We start from the raw sequence: 22,308 nt of genomic DNA on the forward strand, positions 1-22,308 counted from the left end.
ACAGCTCATAGGGCTGGCGGTGGTCAAGAGTTCAGGATCTACGCTATACAATCGGAAAATTTGTGTTTCCAGGATTAAGTGATACGATTATGTAAATTAAATGCGCAAACATAATGAAGACTAAACGCACAAATATTATAAACCGCAAGAAACATGTACCCTGGATTACTATATTACAGCGGCTAATGCGTAGTAATAAATGTAATCATGTTATTATTTGAAATTTTTTTTTTTTTTACATTAATTTTCGCGAAGACATGTTTAATAATAATAATATAATCCATACCTATATACACACAACGACAACTACGGACATTATGAAATAAATTCTAGTATTGCAATAACATCGTGTGTTGGACGTTTTATCGTTTTTTATTTGTTATTATCGTCACACAATCGTACAATTGTTTATACTATTATAATATTATATTATGTGTATTTATAGGTACTTTTATGCGTTATTGCTGCTGGGAAACGACGATTAAATTTGTTATATATTTTTCATGATTTATCCAATTTACAGAATAAATTTACCACTCGCTTCACCCAGTATCATCAATTTTTTTTAGTTGTACGTACTTATACGATTCCGTATTTTCAACCGTTTCAGGTTTTATTTTCGTCCAAACGTAAAAATAAACCCTCGACACAGTTATATCACTCATCGCCTATATGTGACACATGGTTAGTGTCACCATCGCTGGCCAGTGGTCACAAACCCTTGTAAAGCGTTTGAGCTAAAATATCCGAGTGAATGTATTCAAATATAAGTACTTACTCAAATACGTATTAGAAAAGTGATCTAGGACAAAGTCTTTTATAAATGCTTTCTAAAAGTATCTGTGTTTAAATCAAATAGAATATATTCTTAGGGTAGTTTAATCACATAATATGAAAAATAAAAAATTGAAAATTAATCATAGTATAATACGTATGTTTTTAAATCATTTTCAACCGAAAAAAAGATGAGTAATTGATTGTTACATGAAAAATGATACAGTGTAAAATAATCTATACAATTAACTTTAAACATGAAAATTTGGTATATGTACCTATGTAAAGTAGAAAACAATATTTATCTAAAAAATTGAATGTATTGGTTTCAAAGACTTTTTTTCTGACTACTCGAATATGTATTTTAAATAGTTTGAGCTGTGTCTGTACTCTAATACTTTTGAATGGTATATCTTTCAAGATTTCTGGCCACCACGAGAACGATTTCCGTCTGTTGGTGGCACAAGTCATCAGGATATGAGAGATCAAACAAAATCGCACACATCACGCGGATTTGGTTTCTTTAGGAAACATCAATCGTAATTAACACTGCGGGACGAATGCTCCTGAAAGTTGATAGGTAGGTTTTTATTTTTACTAGATAAATAACTTTCTTGCGATGATGTGACTGTGATTATTGCGTTTATTTTTATTATTTTAAATTTTAACACCTCGAAATTGTATCTCGAGAACTTAAATCGTGGTGGTATATATGTATATATAAACAATGTTGTACCCACGCAGTTTATGGGGCATATTTTTATTATTGTAACTTCTGAGTTGTATACACGTGAACACGTGAAAGATTTTCGAAATGAATTATGAATAAAACAATTTTTTTTAGATATATCTCTATCTGCGGGAGATAATTTAAAAATACGAAACGAAAACCTTTACGCGTAGTCAGTGATACGTATTTTTTGTGACTTGGAAATATAAAAATGAAAAGCCAAAAATAAAATAACAACTGATAAAAAAATAAAAATAAATAAGATGGGAAACAATCATGAAAAGTTTTTGGAAGTAAAGACCGAGACTTTGTAAAGTTTTTAGACTTCTTCTTTTCTGTTTCTTTTTATTGTTGTATTTATTATTACCTATTTCCAAATGAGATCTGTATTATTGCTCTTTTTTTTAGCACACCATAATACGAATTGTATCTTCAGTAATATATTTAATATTGTTTTGCATTACATTTACCTAAGTTATTTATTAAAGAATTTCAAAATATTCCAATAATGAAAACAACCCAAATAAATTAACGCTATGCGGTGTACTAATAAATTATACCTGTGTAGACGTTTGAAAATAAATATTACGAACAAATATGAATTTACCTTTCTTAAACGTATGGAGGTACCTATTTCGTGCGCTTTCAAAGTTAAATCGATTAAAATCAATTACATAAAATAAAAAAATAAAACAATTGATTTATATATGTGCATATACAGCTATAATTGTGATTACACTAACTACGAATTAAATGAATTCTATTGAAATCTAATAACTATAACAATGTTATTTCAATGCAAATTGAAAAACGACTTTATGAATAACATAAAAAAGAATAATTCTCATGTAAAGGTGATGATGATGTCGCTTTGTCTTAAGATGGCTTCTTGACAAGACTGTACGTTAAGACCTAATTTTTGAAGTATTAAAAATAATAATACTTCTTTAATATATCAGGATATTATATTAAAACAGTGTAAAAAAAATAAAAATACATGTTCACAATCAAAATGGGAAAATAAAATTATACAGATTGCAATAATTGTAAAAGATAATATTGTTAAATGTATAATATATCGTTTAAAATTAAATTTAAAAAAAATATAGAAATTATTCGTGTACACGTCTAGAAACGGATTTTTAAATTTAATTATCCATAATTTTCTTAACTGTCGGTCAGTTGTTGGCCACGAATTACGCACTAAGTAAATTCCACCCGTCACGCGAACCCAAAGTTGTGCGTCCCTCTCACCCTCTCGGGGTTGTGGATTGTATTTTGTTTTATTTATTTATTTTTCCGTATAATGTTATGTAAATGTTTGCAAGTAAGGCAATCTAATATTTTATGTCCCTCTTGTAGGTTTCGGGCGTGTTTTCACGATAAATGTCTAACGGCGAGTGCGTATAACGCGAAAAAACTATTTTCGGCCTTTTTTTATTATTATTTTCGTCGTTTTTATTTTATTTTATACTATTAATTACAATTTTGAACGCTCGAACTTGTGGATATTTTTGGTTGGAAATAAAACGTCCATGTTATTTTCCAATTTATTCGTACGTTGTCATCGTAGCCATTGTTGCTACTGTGTCTGCTGTTGTAGTAGGTACCTAGTATTAGTAGTTAGTAGTATGTATAGTAGTTGTTGTTGTTGTATTATTTATTCGTTCTCTGCTTTGTGTTTGTTGTCAAATATTTTAGAATAATATCGTGTTCTACATCGAACATAATGTTATAATATTATATACAAGTCAAACGTAACTTTATCATAATTATTTTACGTAAAAACATGGAAGTGAAAGAATATGTCAGGCGTGTCAAGGTTTCCCCGGCTAATCTGGCTAAATTAAATCGTTTATCTGATTTAACCTAACAAACGCGTTATCTTTTCGTATATCAAACCATTTAATTACATTTCACATATTCGCGTAAACGAATGGATGAGCACCACAGTATAATATCGTCATTAAATCATTTGACGGACATATTTATTAATGAATAGGTATAGCAAGAAGGTATTACGCAATTTTCGTTCTCGGGTAAATAAAAAAATTGTGATTGTTGTTTTAGAGTTAAATTTAGAATTGTTTTAATTATATAATGAATACTTACAACAACTCGGTTGTAATTGTAACTGCAACTGTTTAGGACGTATTATAATAAATAATATATTCTAATTTCTAATCTAAACATAATATAATAATATATTATACAATATTATGTTCAGACAAGTTCATTCGCGATAAATAAACAAGTCGATCGCATAATAATGTAATTATATCATTGAAATAGTTACTTAAAATTAGTAGTAGGTTCTCTTGTAATTATCTTTTATTTATTTATGACTCGATTGCGAATATGATGTTAGAACTATTAAGTAACAGCGCTGTAACCGATGACCATAATAATATTATTATTAAAATAATAACAAAGACTAATTGTACCAAAAAAATATTGGGTACATTTTAACAGGTCACGGGAATTTTATTTGATTCAAATCTATAATTGTTTGAAATCGATAACTTGTTTCAATAAATTCCCACGAGAGAGCTCGAGATGATGATGTCCCATCTGGGAACCCACACACACACATATATATATATATATATATATATAGCCAATTTCGTGTACCTACACGTATAGTCCGTTGTGGTGAACTGGTGAACAACTTACTATATTACAGAAGATTATTATTATTATTATTATTATTATTATTAAATAGTACGTCGTTCAGGTCCCTGTGGGATGATCGTCGAGATTACGTGAAGCCGTGTGCCGGGTAGTCTGTTTAGTCTTGAGTTTTGTGATTAAAATCTATATTATGCGCACACACTTGACAACGCACGCCGTGACGGTAATATAACGATAAGTCGAGACAAATAATTCTCTTCTCAAACCCTCCAAACTATGTGGTTAGGTTACATATTACATAGCCACATCAAATTGACAGACGTGCGTAAATGGCTATAGTATTAATTCGTGCAATGGTTCAAGAAATGGTACCTACAGAAACTGTGTCCGTTACAAAAATCTTAATATTTTTATAGGAGGGTGCACCCAGAGTATTTCCACCTCTAAAATATCATTAGTTTATTATTTCTAAGCATAATAATATGAATTTATTTTTTAAAACGCTATTATTATTATTATTTTATTTACACGAATAGAGAAAATAACATTAATTTTGTTAATGTGCTTATTTATTATTATTATTTTACTTGGTAATTCGAAAAGTTTTGAATTGCTTTGACGTTATGTACCAACAAAAAGCAGTACCATTACTAGCATTACTCCTCGACCAATGATACTTCGCAACCTAAATCATTGTCAGTTCTAAGTATGTAAGTTTAAAGGAAGACGCGCGCTGCACGTTCAAACAGAAAAGTTTGAAAACGAATACCTATAACGTTATTAATTAATTTCCGCTTTCGCAGTTGAAAATATTAATTTATTAAATTTCTCATCGTACGATCGTTGGGACATCCAAATAATAATATTTCAATTTTGGACCATCGTGCAATATCATTATGTACTACAAGACTTAAAGCAAATGATGCTTTGGTCGCGGGCGACTCCGACGTGATTTAGGACTTAAGAGAAGCCAGACGCACGCCGTTGCACTGTAATTATTGTACTATTTTAAAGCTACCATTCGTATTATACCTAGGTAGCGTGGTAAATTTATAAACGAATACCCGACGGGGACCGCGGTAACCGACCGCTGCTGCGCTTGCCGACGATGCTTATCGTCATGAATAATACAGACTTTTAGTGTTTTGCACGCCATGCGTACCTATTATTTACTATTTACACGATTTAAACCCCCGAAGAGCCACGTGTTATGCCACGATTATTATTATTATTATTATTATTATTTTGATAGCAAAAGATATGATGGTATAATAATATTATATTATTATGAAGACCTTTTTCCGTGTAAAAAATTAAAACGCTTCTCGCAAGCCTCGGCATTTCCAGTTTTGTCGATGGTCGATGTTGTGCGATCAAACGGTTTCAACTTTTTGGATCACAATATTAATATAACACGACTTAAATAAATATTTTATGAATATTATAATATTATTATGCAGGTGACTAAGGCGAATAAAAATAAAATCTCGGCACGCGTTTTCGATGATAGTGTTCGGCACGCGATTTCGGCGTTATATTTAATACCTATAATAATAATATATGCACATTATCCACCTCTTTTAATGGTTTTGCACGGCTGAACACGATTATTATTAATGTTTGGCATATTATTTATTGTATAATTATATTATATGGCTGAACACAAGTACAATCGGATGTATAATTTCACCGATGTGGTTTAAACGCGTATATCATTATAATATAATATTCTAACGACTATATAATGACGCATAAAATATAGAATAGTAAACTATGTTATATTATTATAAAATTATCGAAAAATAATAGGTACCTGTGGCTGGAATATAGGCAGCAGAATAATGTTTTCAAATACGATTGTAATAGTAGTAAGTATTAATGAATTTGTATTTAAGATTATGCAAAAAAACGTGATGAAATGAAAACTATACGTTTATATAATATTTCTGTTGTATTTGGTTGAAATTTCAGCGGTCATTTGTGGAAGGATTAGTCATCGAACAACGTTTTCGACGGCAGTTAGAAGACGATTAAAACGATACGCCTCCTACCGAGTGTTTAAGCCTACGAATTCATAATGAATATGTGATTAACTCGGAAAAGACAATAACAAAAAATATGATTCATTATGTATAATCCCAATACATTATTATTCATTATTTTTGACAAATCGAAATTAATATCTCTTAAAAACGTATATACGCTGAAATTATCGTTTGTTTACAACAATGGTGTCAGCGGAACACTATACTGTTTCGATATAAATATGTATTTTTCAAATCAAGACAATTTCACGCATCAGTATAATAGGTATAACTAGTATGGTAGTTATTGGTTATTATTTTACTCAGTAGGTACTCACTATCTGGTATCCGTGAATTATTTTAACCGTTTTTCTTCACATCTGACCTGTTTCCGATTCTAGATGATTTCTTGAAAACCGTTTTGAAAATATGAAATTGTCGGTAGTATACTCAGTAAGCGGATTACCTGGATTACGTTTGTGTTCGTCCGTCATAAGTCTGTCTAAGAAAGACGCGATCACTACTGTCTAGCTTCTTTCTTTGAAAGTCTGTTTTTCCGTTTGATTTTCGATCAAACAATTTTCAATAAAATATTGGCGACGGTCGTTTAATGTGTTCAACGCGTTTTACATTTTATTTTCTGGTGTCCCTTGCAATTGAGTGAAAAAACTGAATGTGCTTTTTGATTGAAAAATATGTAATTTTTCGTTTCACGGACAAACCACTGTTTATTAAACATAGATAATACGTGGGAGAGAAACCTATGACATTTTACTCTTTACCTCACGACCGTAGAATTTTATAGTAAAAAAATTAATTCAAAAACGGGGGTGGTGAACAATACGCGATCTGGTACCTCGACGGTCGCACGCAGTGTCAACCGACAATATGCGACTATTATCGTGTCCTTGAACTTCACTGGCCCGAGGAGCGGAGCTGGTCTTGGCAACCGGTCGCGTCGGGGAATGCCGGCTGCTGCGACTATGCGTACATACGATTATTTATTGACCACATATCCATGTAGGTATATATGATGTTTTGTTTTCTGCATTTTTTTCTTCTTGTTCTTCGTCGTTACCTCGGCCGAGCGATTCCGCGCGATGGATCTCCACACGATATCGTGTGTGACGCACTAGCGAGAGAAAAAAAAAATCCAAAGAGAAAAGTAAACACAAAAAAAAGTTTCAATTTCACTCGGTCCGACCGGCGGACGTCGCATTCCGATGCGTTTGCCGACGACCGCATCGTCTTCCGCCCATCGACTTGCGGACAGACGAGGGAGACTCGTATAATGCTATTATTATTACATACGTGTACCTAAATGTTCGACGACAGTACTATAATGTAATACATAATATTACGTAGCGCGTGTAACTGTGTATGCGTATTATATGATTGCGATTGCTGAATTTACAAACAAGACAAGGCACGTTTTTACTTGTTATGATGGAGGCAGCTGGTATAGACGCTATAATATTATAATGTACGCTGTGACGGTTTTCGTTTAGGTGGAAAAAAAAAATGTTCACGAGTTTCTGAATCGCGCACGCAATTATGTCGAGGATGTATAATTTCTGAGTACGGTTGTATATGAGGTTACAAAGTTCTTGCAAGAAGGGTTTCTCTGGGTTCAATCCCGTGGGAGGGAGGACGAATTAATATTGTATTTGCCAAAAAACACTAAAAATAAATAAAATATTCAAAAGTATGAATCATCACACGGCGCACGTGGTTGGGTAGAACATTGTCTGCAACCTTCAAACAGCTACAGGGACGTACTTGATTTTCGCTCTATTTAATACATCGAAGTACATAATATTGTGTATTAATCTCTGACACTGAAAATCGTCGTTGTAAATTATATTATATCATCTTTATAAAATCGTTACTACTGCGACTTAAATTGTTTACAACATATTGCGTTCGCAAATTTTAAAAATCCTAATTGACTTTTGATGATGTACCTGCAGTTTCTCTGAACAAATACAATACTAATAATTTTCCAGACACGTTTTCCCATGAAAATATTTCATAAATAATTGGCATTAGCATTTAAGCTTTTACGCAAACATTCCTTAAATTAAATAATATAAAACTATATTATTTAATCAAATAACTTATTCAATTTATTATTAAGTAGGGGTACGTTTGTTTTTAAGTATTTTAGGAACTTCATATTATGTATTACCTACCTAGGGAATAGTCACGAACGAATAATATCTTAATTCAAGAAGTTTGTGAGTAGGTAGTGTTTTCATAAATACGGATATGCACGGATGGCATAATATAATCAAAAAGTTTCTATGCTATTCTTTTAAAATACTTTCCAATGGGCAATGAGGTTCATCAATGCATTAATTTTTGGAGTAAACTTATCGAGCTCTACATAATATAATACAAATCATAGTAATTTATAACATGATATTATATAGCCACGTATTGTAATATAGTGTGTTCTAAATTATACGACCCCGCGGAGGCGTTCACAATAATAATATAAAAAAAAAATCAACAATTTAACTGTATGTTATTAAACCCGTAATGAAATAATATGAGAGTCATACCTTCCTACAATATACGATATTAACAATATAATGTTTGTTTGCATAATCATATTAGGGTCAATATTCGTTATTACATTATATGAAATGTGCATAATAATACCCATCGTATTTATTATAATAATATATCGGACTTCAACAAATATTACGCATCGATAAATGTGAAAAGCCAATAATACAGATACATATATGTAGTGCAAATAAAATACCCAGGTAATTCAATTCAAAAATAATGACGAGATTAGGACGAGGGAGGGAAAAAAATATTAAATATAGGCACGCTATTATAACAGATCGATACGAGTGCGGAAGACCGGAAGAAAAGCTTTTCGTTGTTTACCGTATGCACGTAGGTATATTTGCTGCAATTGTAGTGTACAGTAAATACTAAATAATGATAATATTACGCAGCCATCAGACGGGGCCAGTTTCCTGTGAGGAAATTCGACGTCAAAGTAATAACATAATTATCATTTCTCATACCTATATATATAGATGAAAGTGCCCTGAGTGCTCGGAATTAAACAAACATTAATTGTCACGAGAGCTGTCGGTTCAAATGATGTAATAATAATTATATATATATATACAGACGTCACTGCGACAACTTCCACACCTCTTTGCTGCGGAGAAATGCCGTTAAAAAAAAAAAAAAAAAAAAAACGAAATTTCCCCCGCACACACACGCACACAGTTTTGTTGTATAATAATAATAATAATAATATGATGACGTCTACGGGGATGAAAAATACCATTTATACACCTCGTCGTTACCGGAAATTGCGTCGCATCGTTTTCGATTACGAACCGTCGCAGAGCGAGTCATTCGACATCGACATAATGATGTCACGAGGCGATCGCACGATATTATTATATATTAATATCGTAAACGACTTCAACGCGTCATTGCTGACGTCGTCTCGTCTACGATTTTGCGGGATTTAAATCTATTACCAGCCCTTTCGATACGAAGCTGTTAGTACAACTACTGTATCCTTGTCGGCGGGGTAAGGGGGTGGTCGTGTTCCACGGAAATGTCTTTAGCAGTCGTGCAATAATTGCCATCGCCATGACATATTCTGTGCCTATATAAGTGATAATAATATTATAATATTATTCCGCGCGATGAACCGGTTAGGTGGTGGCCGACTGCAAGCGACAATTTCGGAAAAAAAGTAAGATAAAAATACGAATAACCTGTAATATGCAAATCAACCTATGTATAAATCGTTTTCCCATTTTTCACCTCGTGGGCGATGCTAAACCCGTACCTAACCGGTCAGGACTCGCGCACACGAAGCACTGACATCACTGGATAGTGTCGGACAGTACCAAAAGAATCCCACGCTTACGTCTTGTCTACAACCTCCGATCGCGGTTTGGACCATGGTATAATAATATACCAAGACAGCGACGGCGGTCTCTTCGGCCACCGATATCGTCGCAATTTATGCCGGTATTATACTACGCTATTATGTAAAACGTATATTATCATAATATTGTATAGTATACACGTGCATCGCCGACGATATAAGACTGCAAAGATATTCTACCCGACCTTTAATAACAATAATAATATTACAGTGCAGTTATCACGATATACGGAGGAAAATAATATTGTTGATATCGAACGACTGTAGGATGACGAACGGCAAACTTGAGGGAAAAAATCATTAACGATTTGAAACTTTTCCAACTGCACCATGTGTGCTCGTGCCTTCAATTCTGCGACGACATCGCGGATAAAACTTTTCGCGATGACGCACTTTTGAACAGGTTTTCCGTACCCGACAGTTTTGCTGAATAAATAAAGCGATCGAGATTGAAAACCACATCATTATCCTTTCGTCAAGGTTTTCACATTATCACTCTGATTTTGTTGTAATAGGCATGTATACAATAATTATTATTAATATCATATGATAGACAAACACAGCCGTTACGGAGTAGGTATAGTAATGACAAATGGTTGTTGCGGCACTACCTATACGTATCGTTATTATTTATTTTTATTTTTGACCTAACGGTGGAAGTATTTACAAACAATTTGCACCGTTTGCGATGATGTACATTAGCGTTATGAACTTTGAAAATAAATCAAACGTACGAGTTTATAAGCACTTATACTTACGATAAATTCGGTTTTAACGTGTACGATATAATAACATAAAGTTGCTATATTTTGATATTCGCATCGCATATAGTGCGTTTAATGGTCGACAATAAAACAATAATAAAATGCCCAAACTATACAGAAGTGTACATTTTCCGTTCCACGAATAATATAGTTACAAGTATTGTAAACAATAATTTATAGTATTTTTATTACAAAAATAATCATGCGTTTTCATTAAATAAGTCATAAAAACGGTCAGCGTAACGGAAGTACCCTAACAGAAACATTGTATGATATTATTGTACTACTGTTCTTACTACATAGTACATACATGCATACATACATACATACATACATACATACATACATACATACATATTACATATTGTATACATATAAATATAAAGTGAGGGCTCTTTGTTCGGTAAAATATAATGTCGGTTAATTGTATTATCAAACTATATAAATGACGTATGTTATTATATTCACGAATAAAAGTTGAATTCCATTACGACATCACTAATAAAAACCAAAAACCAAAATCCTAGTATGATAATAAAAATCAAATTGAAAGACGACTATAATTATATGAGATGCGTACTAATAAACCTATTGGATTATAAAACGTTTAAGAGGCGTTAGAAAAAAAATTAAAATTTGAAAACTTTTTATTCGGAGTATCCTGAATGAGGTATAGGTGTCTTATATAATATTATAAACAATTAGAATTTTCGAAATAAAATTTATAGTGGATATTTAAGTGTTGAACACGACGATTAAACAATAATATAATATGTGACAACACCAGTGCAGTCTTGGTGTCGTTAAATTTTCTGAAAAACGATTCGTAAACATATTATATACACTGAAGAGATTTTTGTACACTTTATAATATAGCTATGTTTCCCCACCCCTTCCCTCGATTCCTGATGACCACGACAATTAACCCACATTATTATTTCAGACGTCGTGTATGATATCTTGTACTTTGATAAATTACACGTACATAAATTATTTTGTTATTGTGTAATGTTTTTTTAATGACGCGATGTAGTCCGTATATTATACTCAACAAAAACTTCCGACCCGAAACTATGTAATATAAAGTCAGCCCTCAAAAATATTAACTGAACTTAGCAGTGAATTCGTAGATCACTGCCAAAAACAAACAAACCGCATAAGTAAATATTATAAGTATTACCGAACAAACAACGAACAAAAAATATACATTTTTGATCTGGTTTCAAGATTCTGTGATCTTTATCTTTCCCCCTCACGCCACACTCAGTTAAAGTGGATGTCGCGCTCATTATCGTTATTATTTTAGAAAACTGTTTTTTGTATTTTATATCTACCTACCTGCAAAAATGAATACCATTAACGTAAAACGCCAAACGGTCACGACTCTGTTGAATGGTGTGTGAAAGGTGGGGGTGGGCTAGGAGAGGGATGGACGCGTTTGTATTCAGAATTGGCCGCACGCGATTATCGTTTACACACGACTACCGATCGAGCGGTTTGTTTTGGACCGTTTCCAAGTTTCAATTTCTCGCCACGAAACGAAGAAGTGTACGCGCAAAACATTCCCGACTACTTGTTTGTATATTATACAATATTACATCAAAACTATATTTAAAAAAAATGCAATGGCGATAATCATTTTAAACCACCTGGAGTGGCGATCTTACACGTTTTCGTTTGTCGCTCCGAATCATATAATAATATACAACATTACAATTCAACCAGGGTTGTCTTTTAAATACAGAAAACCCAACGATAATTACTTCGTAACGTGACTATCTATATTATTATTTACAACATTATAATCGCACGGTACAGTTGTTGTATAGTTATCACGCTCGCGCTACGATAACTATTAACTATTTATAATATAAATATGTGTATAACGCCATATTATGTAGATCTCGTGATAAAGTTTTTTTTTTGTTCTTGTTGGTTGTTCCAACGCGATCGTGAACATTATTATTTTATTATCGTCGGTCCGGCCGACCGAGTGCTATAATAATGGCACGTATTATTATTGCGTTATGTGTAAGCACGTGTATATGAGCTTCCGATTAATTATTTTGTTATTGCAGCAGCTCGTAACTGCAAGGAAACTCGTGATTTTCTCTGAGATTTTTATCACATTCGCAATACACACTTTCAAGCAATTTTTACGATAACATTATGTATGTATAGAATGATTCACCAGTAATGGTCCTTTTTTCTTAAAATATACAGATTTTTAGTACTATCCTTTAATCCATGGTAGATTTATACATTTTAATAACTGAGAAACTACTCCATTAAAATTTCATACAAATTCAGCTCATTTAAAAATCTAATATGGAATCGAGAATGAATCTATAGAAACTGCCGTTAAAGCGTATGATTGTACTGAGTGAGTTGCGAATTTCTTTCTTTTTTTTTTTACGAAATGTGCGATTAATTGCACAACGATTTCAAAACGTCAACATCTTTTTGGATTTTGCGCATATTCGTGTGGACGCGGAGGGACTTAGAACGAGCGGACTAAAATATAATAACAATAATATTATACAACGTACCTTATATTATTATCCTACTTCCAGTTTCGGACGTTCAAAAATAATAATATGTCCGTTTAAAACGTAAACACGTCTCTCTCACATTTGACCGACCGAATAATACTCGACAGTAAATAAAACGCTTAATAATAATAATAATATATCAGTATATGGCACGACGTCGTGTGTAAGATGTGATGTTATATATACCTATAGTAATCGTAGGCCGACTGCAACGCAAACACGTACCTGTAACACAAAAACGAAAAAGAAAATTATTAGTTTATTTATCATATTATATATTATATTATTATTATTTTCGCCTATATTTTATTACATATTATAGTTTTCGTGTAGATATACAATATTTATTATATAGATATGGAAGAAAAAAACACTTTCGTTATATACTTGCAACTGCAGTGTTGTATAATAATAAAACATAGAACTATAGGTAGGTAATTTATTTTGCACGCGTTCCATATAAAATTATTATATACCCGTCGCGGGCGTATCCTGTATATAGTAATATAGTAAATAATATAATATTATACTATTACTATTATTAGGCACGTTTTACTGCCGTCGGAGCGCTCAATCAAATAAGTGCGATACGCGTTTTGTTTTTACGGCGGAAAACCGGGAATATTCGCCCCGCGGCGCGTCCAATTCCCCACGGTGCCACATTATAATAATATTGCAGATGCGTGTAATATAATGTATATATATATATATATGTACTGTATTTGGTAGGTAGCTCGCATTCACGTCTTATTCGTCCGCTACATAAATAGTATGATCTTACGGCAGCGACCTACCATACGAGAGAAACAACGCCAAAAAAACATATATTATATTATCTAATATCGTACATGTATTATTATTATATAGACACAATATACATAGTAATGCTATACCAATCAATTGTAAGTAATTTTCTCGGTGAATTTGTGTTATTTTTATTACAATATAAGGGTGTAGACCGTCACATAATAATTTTTTTTGGAAAAACAAATTTATTTTTTCAAAATCATTTTCCAGATATTATGTCTAGCTGATGAGAGAATTATTCTGTGAACTGTATTATGTAATAATATTATAATGCCTAGTAATAATTGTTTTGAAGATTAACTTTTAAGCACAATAGTTAAAACGTTAAAAACTTAATTATGTTACAATATATCTATAGTTGTATTTAAAGTATTGAAAGTTTTCAATGCTTAATAATATAATAATATTTTATACAGACAGAAAGGTCGTATCTTATATTGAAATGATTCACTGTATATACAATACATTGTGTAACCTACAGCCGCAGTTGTATATACCGCTGTTGTGGTATATACAAATATATTTTACATGTCGTTTATTCGAGTGTACAGCCGATTCAAGCCCGAAGTACGAGTGTACCTATTATACATATATATTTTACACCATGTAATTGCGATAAATTTACTGTCGAGAGCTGTACACGACGCGAACGGACCTCAATGGAGATTATAGTTTACTCCTCATTTGCATAATACCGATTACTACTATGTATATTCGTTACAAGGATATATATATTATACACGAGGATATTTCATTTTATTTATAATGGAAGACGAACCGTAAACAATGACTGCGCGCTGGAATAAATAAGCGGTCGTATTCGAAGGATAAGCAATAATATCATCATCATATTGTAGGTAATGTGAGAATGATAATATTTTATAATCTGCGATTCACACGAGAATTAAAATAAAATGGTGGCCAAGGTTCGCACGGAATAATAAAACATATTAGGTATTATCGCGAACGGCTGTAATATTGTTATAAGAACGCGGTTGCTACGATGAAGCATATATAATAACTCAAATAAAAAATAACACTCGTACGCGATATTCCTATAAAGCAAAGGCGCAGTGAGCAAGTTAATAAAAATAATGAACTCGACTTGAGTTAAGTGAACACAATATTGTTCAATTAGAATAATTTAATCGTCTAATAGTAAACTTAGTAAACTAGTAAACCTAACTAGCAAAGTTTAAAGTCAATAGTTAAAATAAATAATATTAACTCAGTTTAGTTTAAAACAGGTTAGGTACCTAATTTACTTTTATAATTAGTACGAAAATCAAACACATAATGAACAGCATTTTTTACGTATCTATGAAATACTTTCTTAAATTTGTCTTATGAAAAAAACATAACAGAATCTTAGTACCTATATTAATAGACTAAATATTTTTATTTTAACCTTGCACAGTCTTTTTAATTTTAGTTTCATATAATATTTTTTGCCAACCAACCGAAAAAACAAAAACAGTCATTTAATCTAATTAAGTTCTCGAGTCCATAAGACAATTAAGTAACTATAGTCAAGTTTAGAAGCTTAAAAAATTAACTCTTTAACTCAACTTCAACTTAATAGCTATATATATATATATAGTTCATGCACTATGTACCTTCTCTATAAAAAGCGCGTACATTGTAGGTATATACTATTATAATTTTTAATAAAAAATTAATTGCATTCAATTATTGCCCCGCAGTAAAATAAAAAAATAAAAGGCGCGGTTGGAGTTCATTTTTCATTTCAGGAAAATCCAAAAGGGAAACCAGCCGTTTGACACGTAATATGCAATTTTTCGCGTATACACCTATATAGAAAATTATTCATTCGGTCCGTAAACCCCAGCGAGATGCATCTATTCAACTTTAGATTTTCTTTTTTTACGCGAGTACCGGAGAATTTAATTAGTTTAATGCATTTTTCTCTCGTAGATAGTGACTTTACAGTCGTTATAAATATAATATATATTTTATTAATATACACTTAACCTCCACACGAAAGCATATAAAGTTATAAGTGTGTATACATTTGGGTAATTAATTTTATGAGGTTTCGAAGTCCAGACGATATAAAAAATATTCACTCATTTTCTTGACCTCGAGCAACGTAATAATGATTATTCTAGTTTTGAAATATCATGATCCCAACCACCGGTCACTCTGTATAAACACACAATAATAATACTACATTACACGAATAGTTAGTGCAATGCATTTATTTTCCAGTGCTCTATAATATATCGCACGCGGTACGGTTATTATCTTCGGTACATCGATTCTATCGTAGACCGCGGCGGCTGGTAACCGCCTGTACTAGTGTCGAGACGGGTCGGGTCCGGAATTTTAATTAAGCCACTTTTTTCTTTCAAAATCGTCCAATCAACGAAACGAGCGCTTGTTCGTGGGACGGCTAAGTCGGCTTGCGTTTCGTCTCGCGTCCGGGACGGGCTTACGTTCAATTTCAGCGATGTGGTGCACGTGCACTATGTACGGTTTATTCGAGACGGCCAAATCCCAATCGTGGTAGACACGATAGCGACGCTACCGCCGCTTCTACCTCCCACGACGATTTTTCCCCGATATTATATATATATATATAATGTACATACGTATATTAAACGCACTCTCTCGCTTCGTCGTTCGATAAGCTCCAAGTATATATTCGTTGCTACATAACCCGCGACGAGGGACGCCAAATCGGATTTCGGATCATTAGACTTGCTAGGGTGTGTGTCTGTGTGTGCACGGAGGCGATTGCGTTCACGATTTTAGAAAAAAAAGCTCGTGTGTACCAATAAAATGCTCATATTAAATTGTATGTATATATATACGTATATATATATTGACTTCTTAAAAATAACTTATATATATATATATATATATACCTATATATATATATATATAACAAACGGCGAGCGCTACCCTTCGACATAGTTTTGGTATTCCAGCAGTGTATGGCCACGACGACAACGGCGGGTAGGAAAGAAAAAAGGTCGCCGAACGCACAATTATATATATATATATATAAATCGAACTGTTCGGGGGTGATGGAGGGGCTGGGCAATCGGAAGGAAGCGGGGTAAAAAAACCGAAGAAAGAAAAACGACGCGTATGTATAAAAAAACAAATTATATTGTGTGTACCAGAGAACATAAAGGGGGAAAAACACTTTTGGACCGACAATTGGCCGGCGGTCGATTTTACGGTTGTTAGACAACCGTATTAGCCGCCTTAGTAATCTGAAAAACGCGCGCGCTCACATAAAATTTTCTTCGCGAAAAGTGCCACTCGATAATATACATTATTTAGACGAACGTGGGAGAAAATAAAACTCTCGTTTAACGACACACTTGCAGTATACTATATAATATATAAGTAGTTGCCGCAGCAATTGTCCAGTGACGTGTATGTTAGGTTGCAGCTATCGCTCGCCCGCTACAAGTTGGTATACATAGTAAATTCATCTGACGTATATAATGTACAAGAATGATTCTAGGTAGTCGGTATTTAAATATTTATTGGTTTTATTATTACTGTTATCGTCGCGACGAAATCATTTTTCTTTCATTTGGATATCGAAACCAGACGGACATCGTCCAATGGTGTGTACCAAACACGAGAAGAGAGGGTAATTAAAACAATTAAAAATTTGAAAACTTTTTGATAATATGTATACAAAATACATATACCTAATAAACATATAAATGTTTTATAAGACTGCAGTCTAATTAAAAATATGTTTGTGTACGCCACTGAGGAAATCGTTACTTTGCATTTTAAGTCTCTTTAAAATTCGCGTAGGATGCGTGTGGAAAAATGGTTTGAAATATATCGCGAAAATCCTTTTATATTTAATAATAGGTACCACGTTATTACAGAATGATTCTGCGTTACGTTCGGAAGTCGATGCGACAACTTACAAATATTTGGATAACACGCGAAGACTTTTGCCTAGAAAATTCTAAGCTGACGTAGCAAAAAAAAGAAAAGCGAGACGTGCTGAAAACACGGGCAAAAAGTAATCTGCGACTGCGGCGATAAGTGTACGCAAATACACAGGAAAATTATAATAATACTATTCTGCAGCAGTGTGTGCCCTGCACCGAGTAATTGCGTAGGTGTACTTAACTACCTGTAAGTACGCAAAGGGCCACTACTCGATTACCCGATGCAATTTCCATAATCTGCGGATTTCGCCATTGTTCATTTAATGTCGTATTACATTATAATAATGTTATGGCGGACGCGTATAATACGACAAGGTGAAGGCATAGGGTTTTAGTCGCGATTTTAATGACCAAACATGTAGAACGATATATTATAATAATTTGTAAATGATTACAAATTTCTTCGCGCAATCATTATGGTGAAGACGACAAAGCACGTGTCTCCCCGATCAAAGATTTTACAATAAAATAGAATTTAAAAAAAAACCACAAAAAATACGCATGAACTGATGTGGCGAGCTGATATTAATTAATATATTATAATATTTTTTATTCGTTTGAATGAATAAACTGGATATAAAATATTGTTTGTTTGGTAACTGCAGCATGGGAACTGTTTTTCGCACTCAATCACGTACCTAAGTATATTGCAAAAATTATTATTCTATTACTTATCTCCGTAGTTACACAGCTTGTCGACTGAGCTTTACGTGTGATTTTGAGATGCCGTTGATCGTACAAAACATTTTTTTGTTTCTCATTAACATCAATATATTAGGTATATGGTTATTGAAGAAAATAAATAATTATGGCACAGATGCTGCCGTAATAAAATATCATACATCAGCCACCGAGACTTTGTGTTGAAAACTTCCATTGACGTACAAGTATTATAAGACCCATCGAAATTATAATTCAACTCAAAAACTTATAATAATATGCGGTGTTAACATATTCAAGCGACAAAATAAATTACTTCGTTCCTTACATAATACTGTACGTACGATATAACATATACGTATCATAACACAAAAATGTCGACGAGCGTAAATATAATATCATTAAAAAAACGCTAAGTTTGCATCGACGAACATGATTATAACCATAATATGGGTAAACCATATAAAATATAATCCGAAACAACAAAACAGGGATTAAAACGTCACAGGTACATATAGTTTGGATAGTAAACGAAATGAAATATACTCTTAAAAGTCGAACGATCCATTTTGATTTGAATTGCCCCAATTTATATGATATATTTTATGCTTTTTTTAATGAATAAAACAAAATTATATTTATGAAATTATTACTTTTTAATATTCAGCCGTGTAATAATATGTTGTAAAAACCACTCTATTGGCCAGGAAAATGTTCCTGTTGATCCTGTTAACCGTGGCGCAGGATGAAAATACTTCGTTAGTAGTTTTCCGAAGACAATGAAAAATAGGTAAAATGTTTGAAAAACCAGGACGCGACAAAACGAACGTAACAGATGGATTTTAGCGGACATCTATTATTCATTTTATTTATTTATTTATACTGCGTACTTACACATTTCTATATTTGTTTTTATTTTTTTTTTTTTGGTGTTCGGTCGCATACAGTTATATCATATATCATCGTGTAGTGCTCTACCTATAAGCGTATAAAACAATATTATATAGGTAGAACGAAAGAAAAACTATTTTATATATATGCACGTTTTATATCCGTCGGATGGTCTCAACTCTGCCGCCGCCGTTTTTAACATTTCGAAAAACCCATTTTCTTCTTCTTATTTTTTTTTTTTTATATGATTTATTATTGTTTCTTGTACGGTCGACCGGCATCGTCGTCATCGTCGGACAATCGTATGGTTGTGGACTCTCGAGAAAACACCTTTTTATAATAAAAATAATAATAACGACGCGCGACGATGATAATATATTATCGGAGTCCGCTGCAGCGGCAGAGCACAGTCGTTTTGTAACGTTTTTATAAATGCCACGATGACCTTTCGTTCCATAGGTAGGATCGTACCTGCGATAAATATACTATAATAATATTATTTCTTTGTTTTATTTTGTATATTATATTTTTGTCAAAAAACCAAAGACAGTGTCAGTTACTATTAGCATAATATGCCTATCGACCGTCGTGATATACTCGGACTGTATCCTATATAATATGTGATTAAATCCGATGCGTTTCCATTAATGTTTCATTTTTATATTTTATACATTACAATATTTTAACAGATTTGCGCGTGCGCAGTATATAACCTACACACGATAAATGTATATTATATTAATTCATAATATCATAAAAATATGATAAAATATACTGACCTTATGTCAGAGATGGATACCTGAAGACAACTCAATTATATAAGATCACGGTGAGATAGTATAATTTTTCAATTAAATTTAAATATAAGTGATAGCAAATAATTTCCAAGAAAACACGTTGATAAGCAGTTAATTGAGTGTGCTCAGATACCATGAGTTTTTTGTTATGTCGACTTTCTTGGCTTTTTATAATACATAATATTATGCGTGCGACGCGCATTGACATGATCGAAGATAAGCAGGAACCTATAAGTCTGAAATGGATGGGGAAGTGTGATAAAGCCCCTTAATTTATTTGTCTTTACCCAGTACCCGCCTACATATTATGTACGTTAAACTTCCAAAAAAAAAATAAATTGATTACCAAATCACCGCCGCACGTCACATATTCGCGTATATTTCATATTATTTGTACATCGATCAACGACCAACGACGAGGGAGGGGGAAACGTAATACAACCATTGTTACGCGTTTATCACAAAATATTTACCAAGCACATATAGGTACGTGTGGTCTTAACTTTTTTACCTACGATACGGCTGTGTAGTTTTCACGTATATAAGCACAACAAGCGGAAGACCGTCGAAAACGGTTTATCGCGCCATAGATATTATTCAAAACCATAAATAACGTAACCACGCTCACAATATATTATATATAGGTATACGGTTGTCGGTTTTGTTTACCGAACCCGCGTGTGTACCTATAACGGGAATATATTATTGTCAATCGTCCGCATACCGACGACGACGACGACGTAACGTATGCGTTTTTTATTCAAATTATTATTGTTGATGTATTATTTTTTTTTAATTCAACAACGTTTTCTCCGCACGAGTTTCGCGATCGCCGACCACGTTGTACCGATAACGACTGCCGCAACGACTTTTGATCCCACTCGACATGTCACATACATAATAATATAATACCGGGTGTTTCTATACGACCAAGGTCACCCAGCATGAGAAAAAAATATGTGATGTGGCGAAGAGGCCGAGAAACCGAATTTTCAAAATCACGTCAAATCTCCACTCAGAATCCGTTGGGTAGTTAGATGTTTACAATTTGTCAGCAATCACTAATATAGATTTTTGATTATAATTAAACTTTAGCAGGTAGATAGGTACCACAGCTGACATCGTGGCTGTTTAGGATCGGCGAAACCTGCATCCAACTATTGGTCGGTAACTGGGCGATTGTAAACTCTCCCGATTTTAATGGCATGTAAACTATCCCGATGGTAAACTCTCCCGGGTCTAGTTCAGTACTACCGGAAGAGAACATGTAAACTCTTCCGGGTCTACTTCAGTACTACTAAGCTAGCTGGGGAGCATGGGGTATTATTCGTTTTACACAGTTAGAATTGGTTGAGCCATTATAGTCGATATCGTTTTAAATATTTGAATTAAAAATACTCTAACGGTACAGGTTAACATAAGATAAATACAGATTAAATGCGATACTACAATTCATAATAAAAATTATAATCACAATCTCTGCAGTGTAGCCAATTCATAGAGTAGCAATAACATTTAAAATAACTCGGGAGAGTTTGCACATTTCTTTCAGGTAAACATAATATTTACCCGGGAGAGTTTACCATACAATCGGGAGAGTTTACCACCGCCCCGGTAACTTACGATATCTGTCAGCAGATTTTGGTATCGATTATGATGGTACCGATTATTAATAACAACGAGTGTTTCTATACGAGAAAATAATATTAATTTGGCGAAAGGACCAAGAAACCAAATATTCAAAATCAAATTTCTCAGTACTCGAAGTGGTTGTTATTATTTTTCAGTTCGATA

General features: G+C 33.0%; 1 protein-coding gene across 2 annotated transcripts in view; it reads right to left on the minus strand.

Moving 5' to 3' along the window:
* LOC107165210 (uncharacterized) overlaps positions 1 to 22,308 on the minus strand; it is a 116,003-nt gene that overhangs the window by 48,636 nt on the left and 45,059 nt on the right. Inside the window, exon 2 of one of the 2 annotated variants that reach the window (XM_015513346.2) lies at positions 13,596 to 13,634. The exons of the other annotated variant lie outside the window; for it this stretch is intronic. The gene's annotated coding sequence lies outside the window, so the exon portion shown is untranslated. The remainder of the gene's footprint in view (positions 1 to 13,595; positions 13,635 to 22,308) is intronic. 2 annotated transcript variants of the gene reach the window in all.

This window comes from Diuraphis noxia, unplaced genomic scaffold (genome assembly GCF_037042655.1).
Source record: "Diuraphis noxia isolate RWA-SAM2 unplaced genomic scaffold, SU_Dnox_SAM2 contig0003, whole genome shotgun sequence".
NCBI lineage: Eukaryota > Metazoa > Arthropoda > Insecta > Hemiptera > Aphididae > Diuraphis > Diuraphis noxia.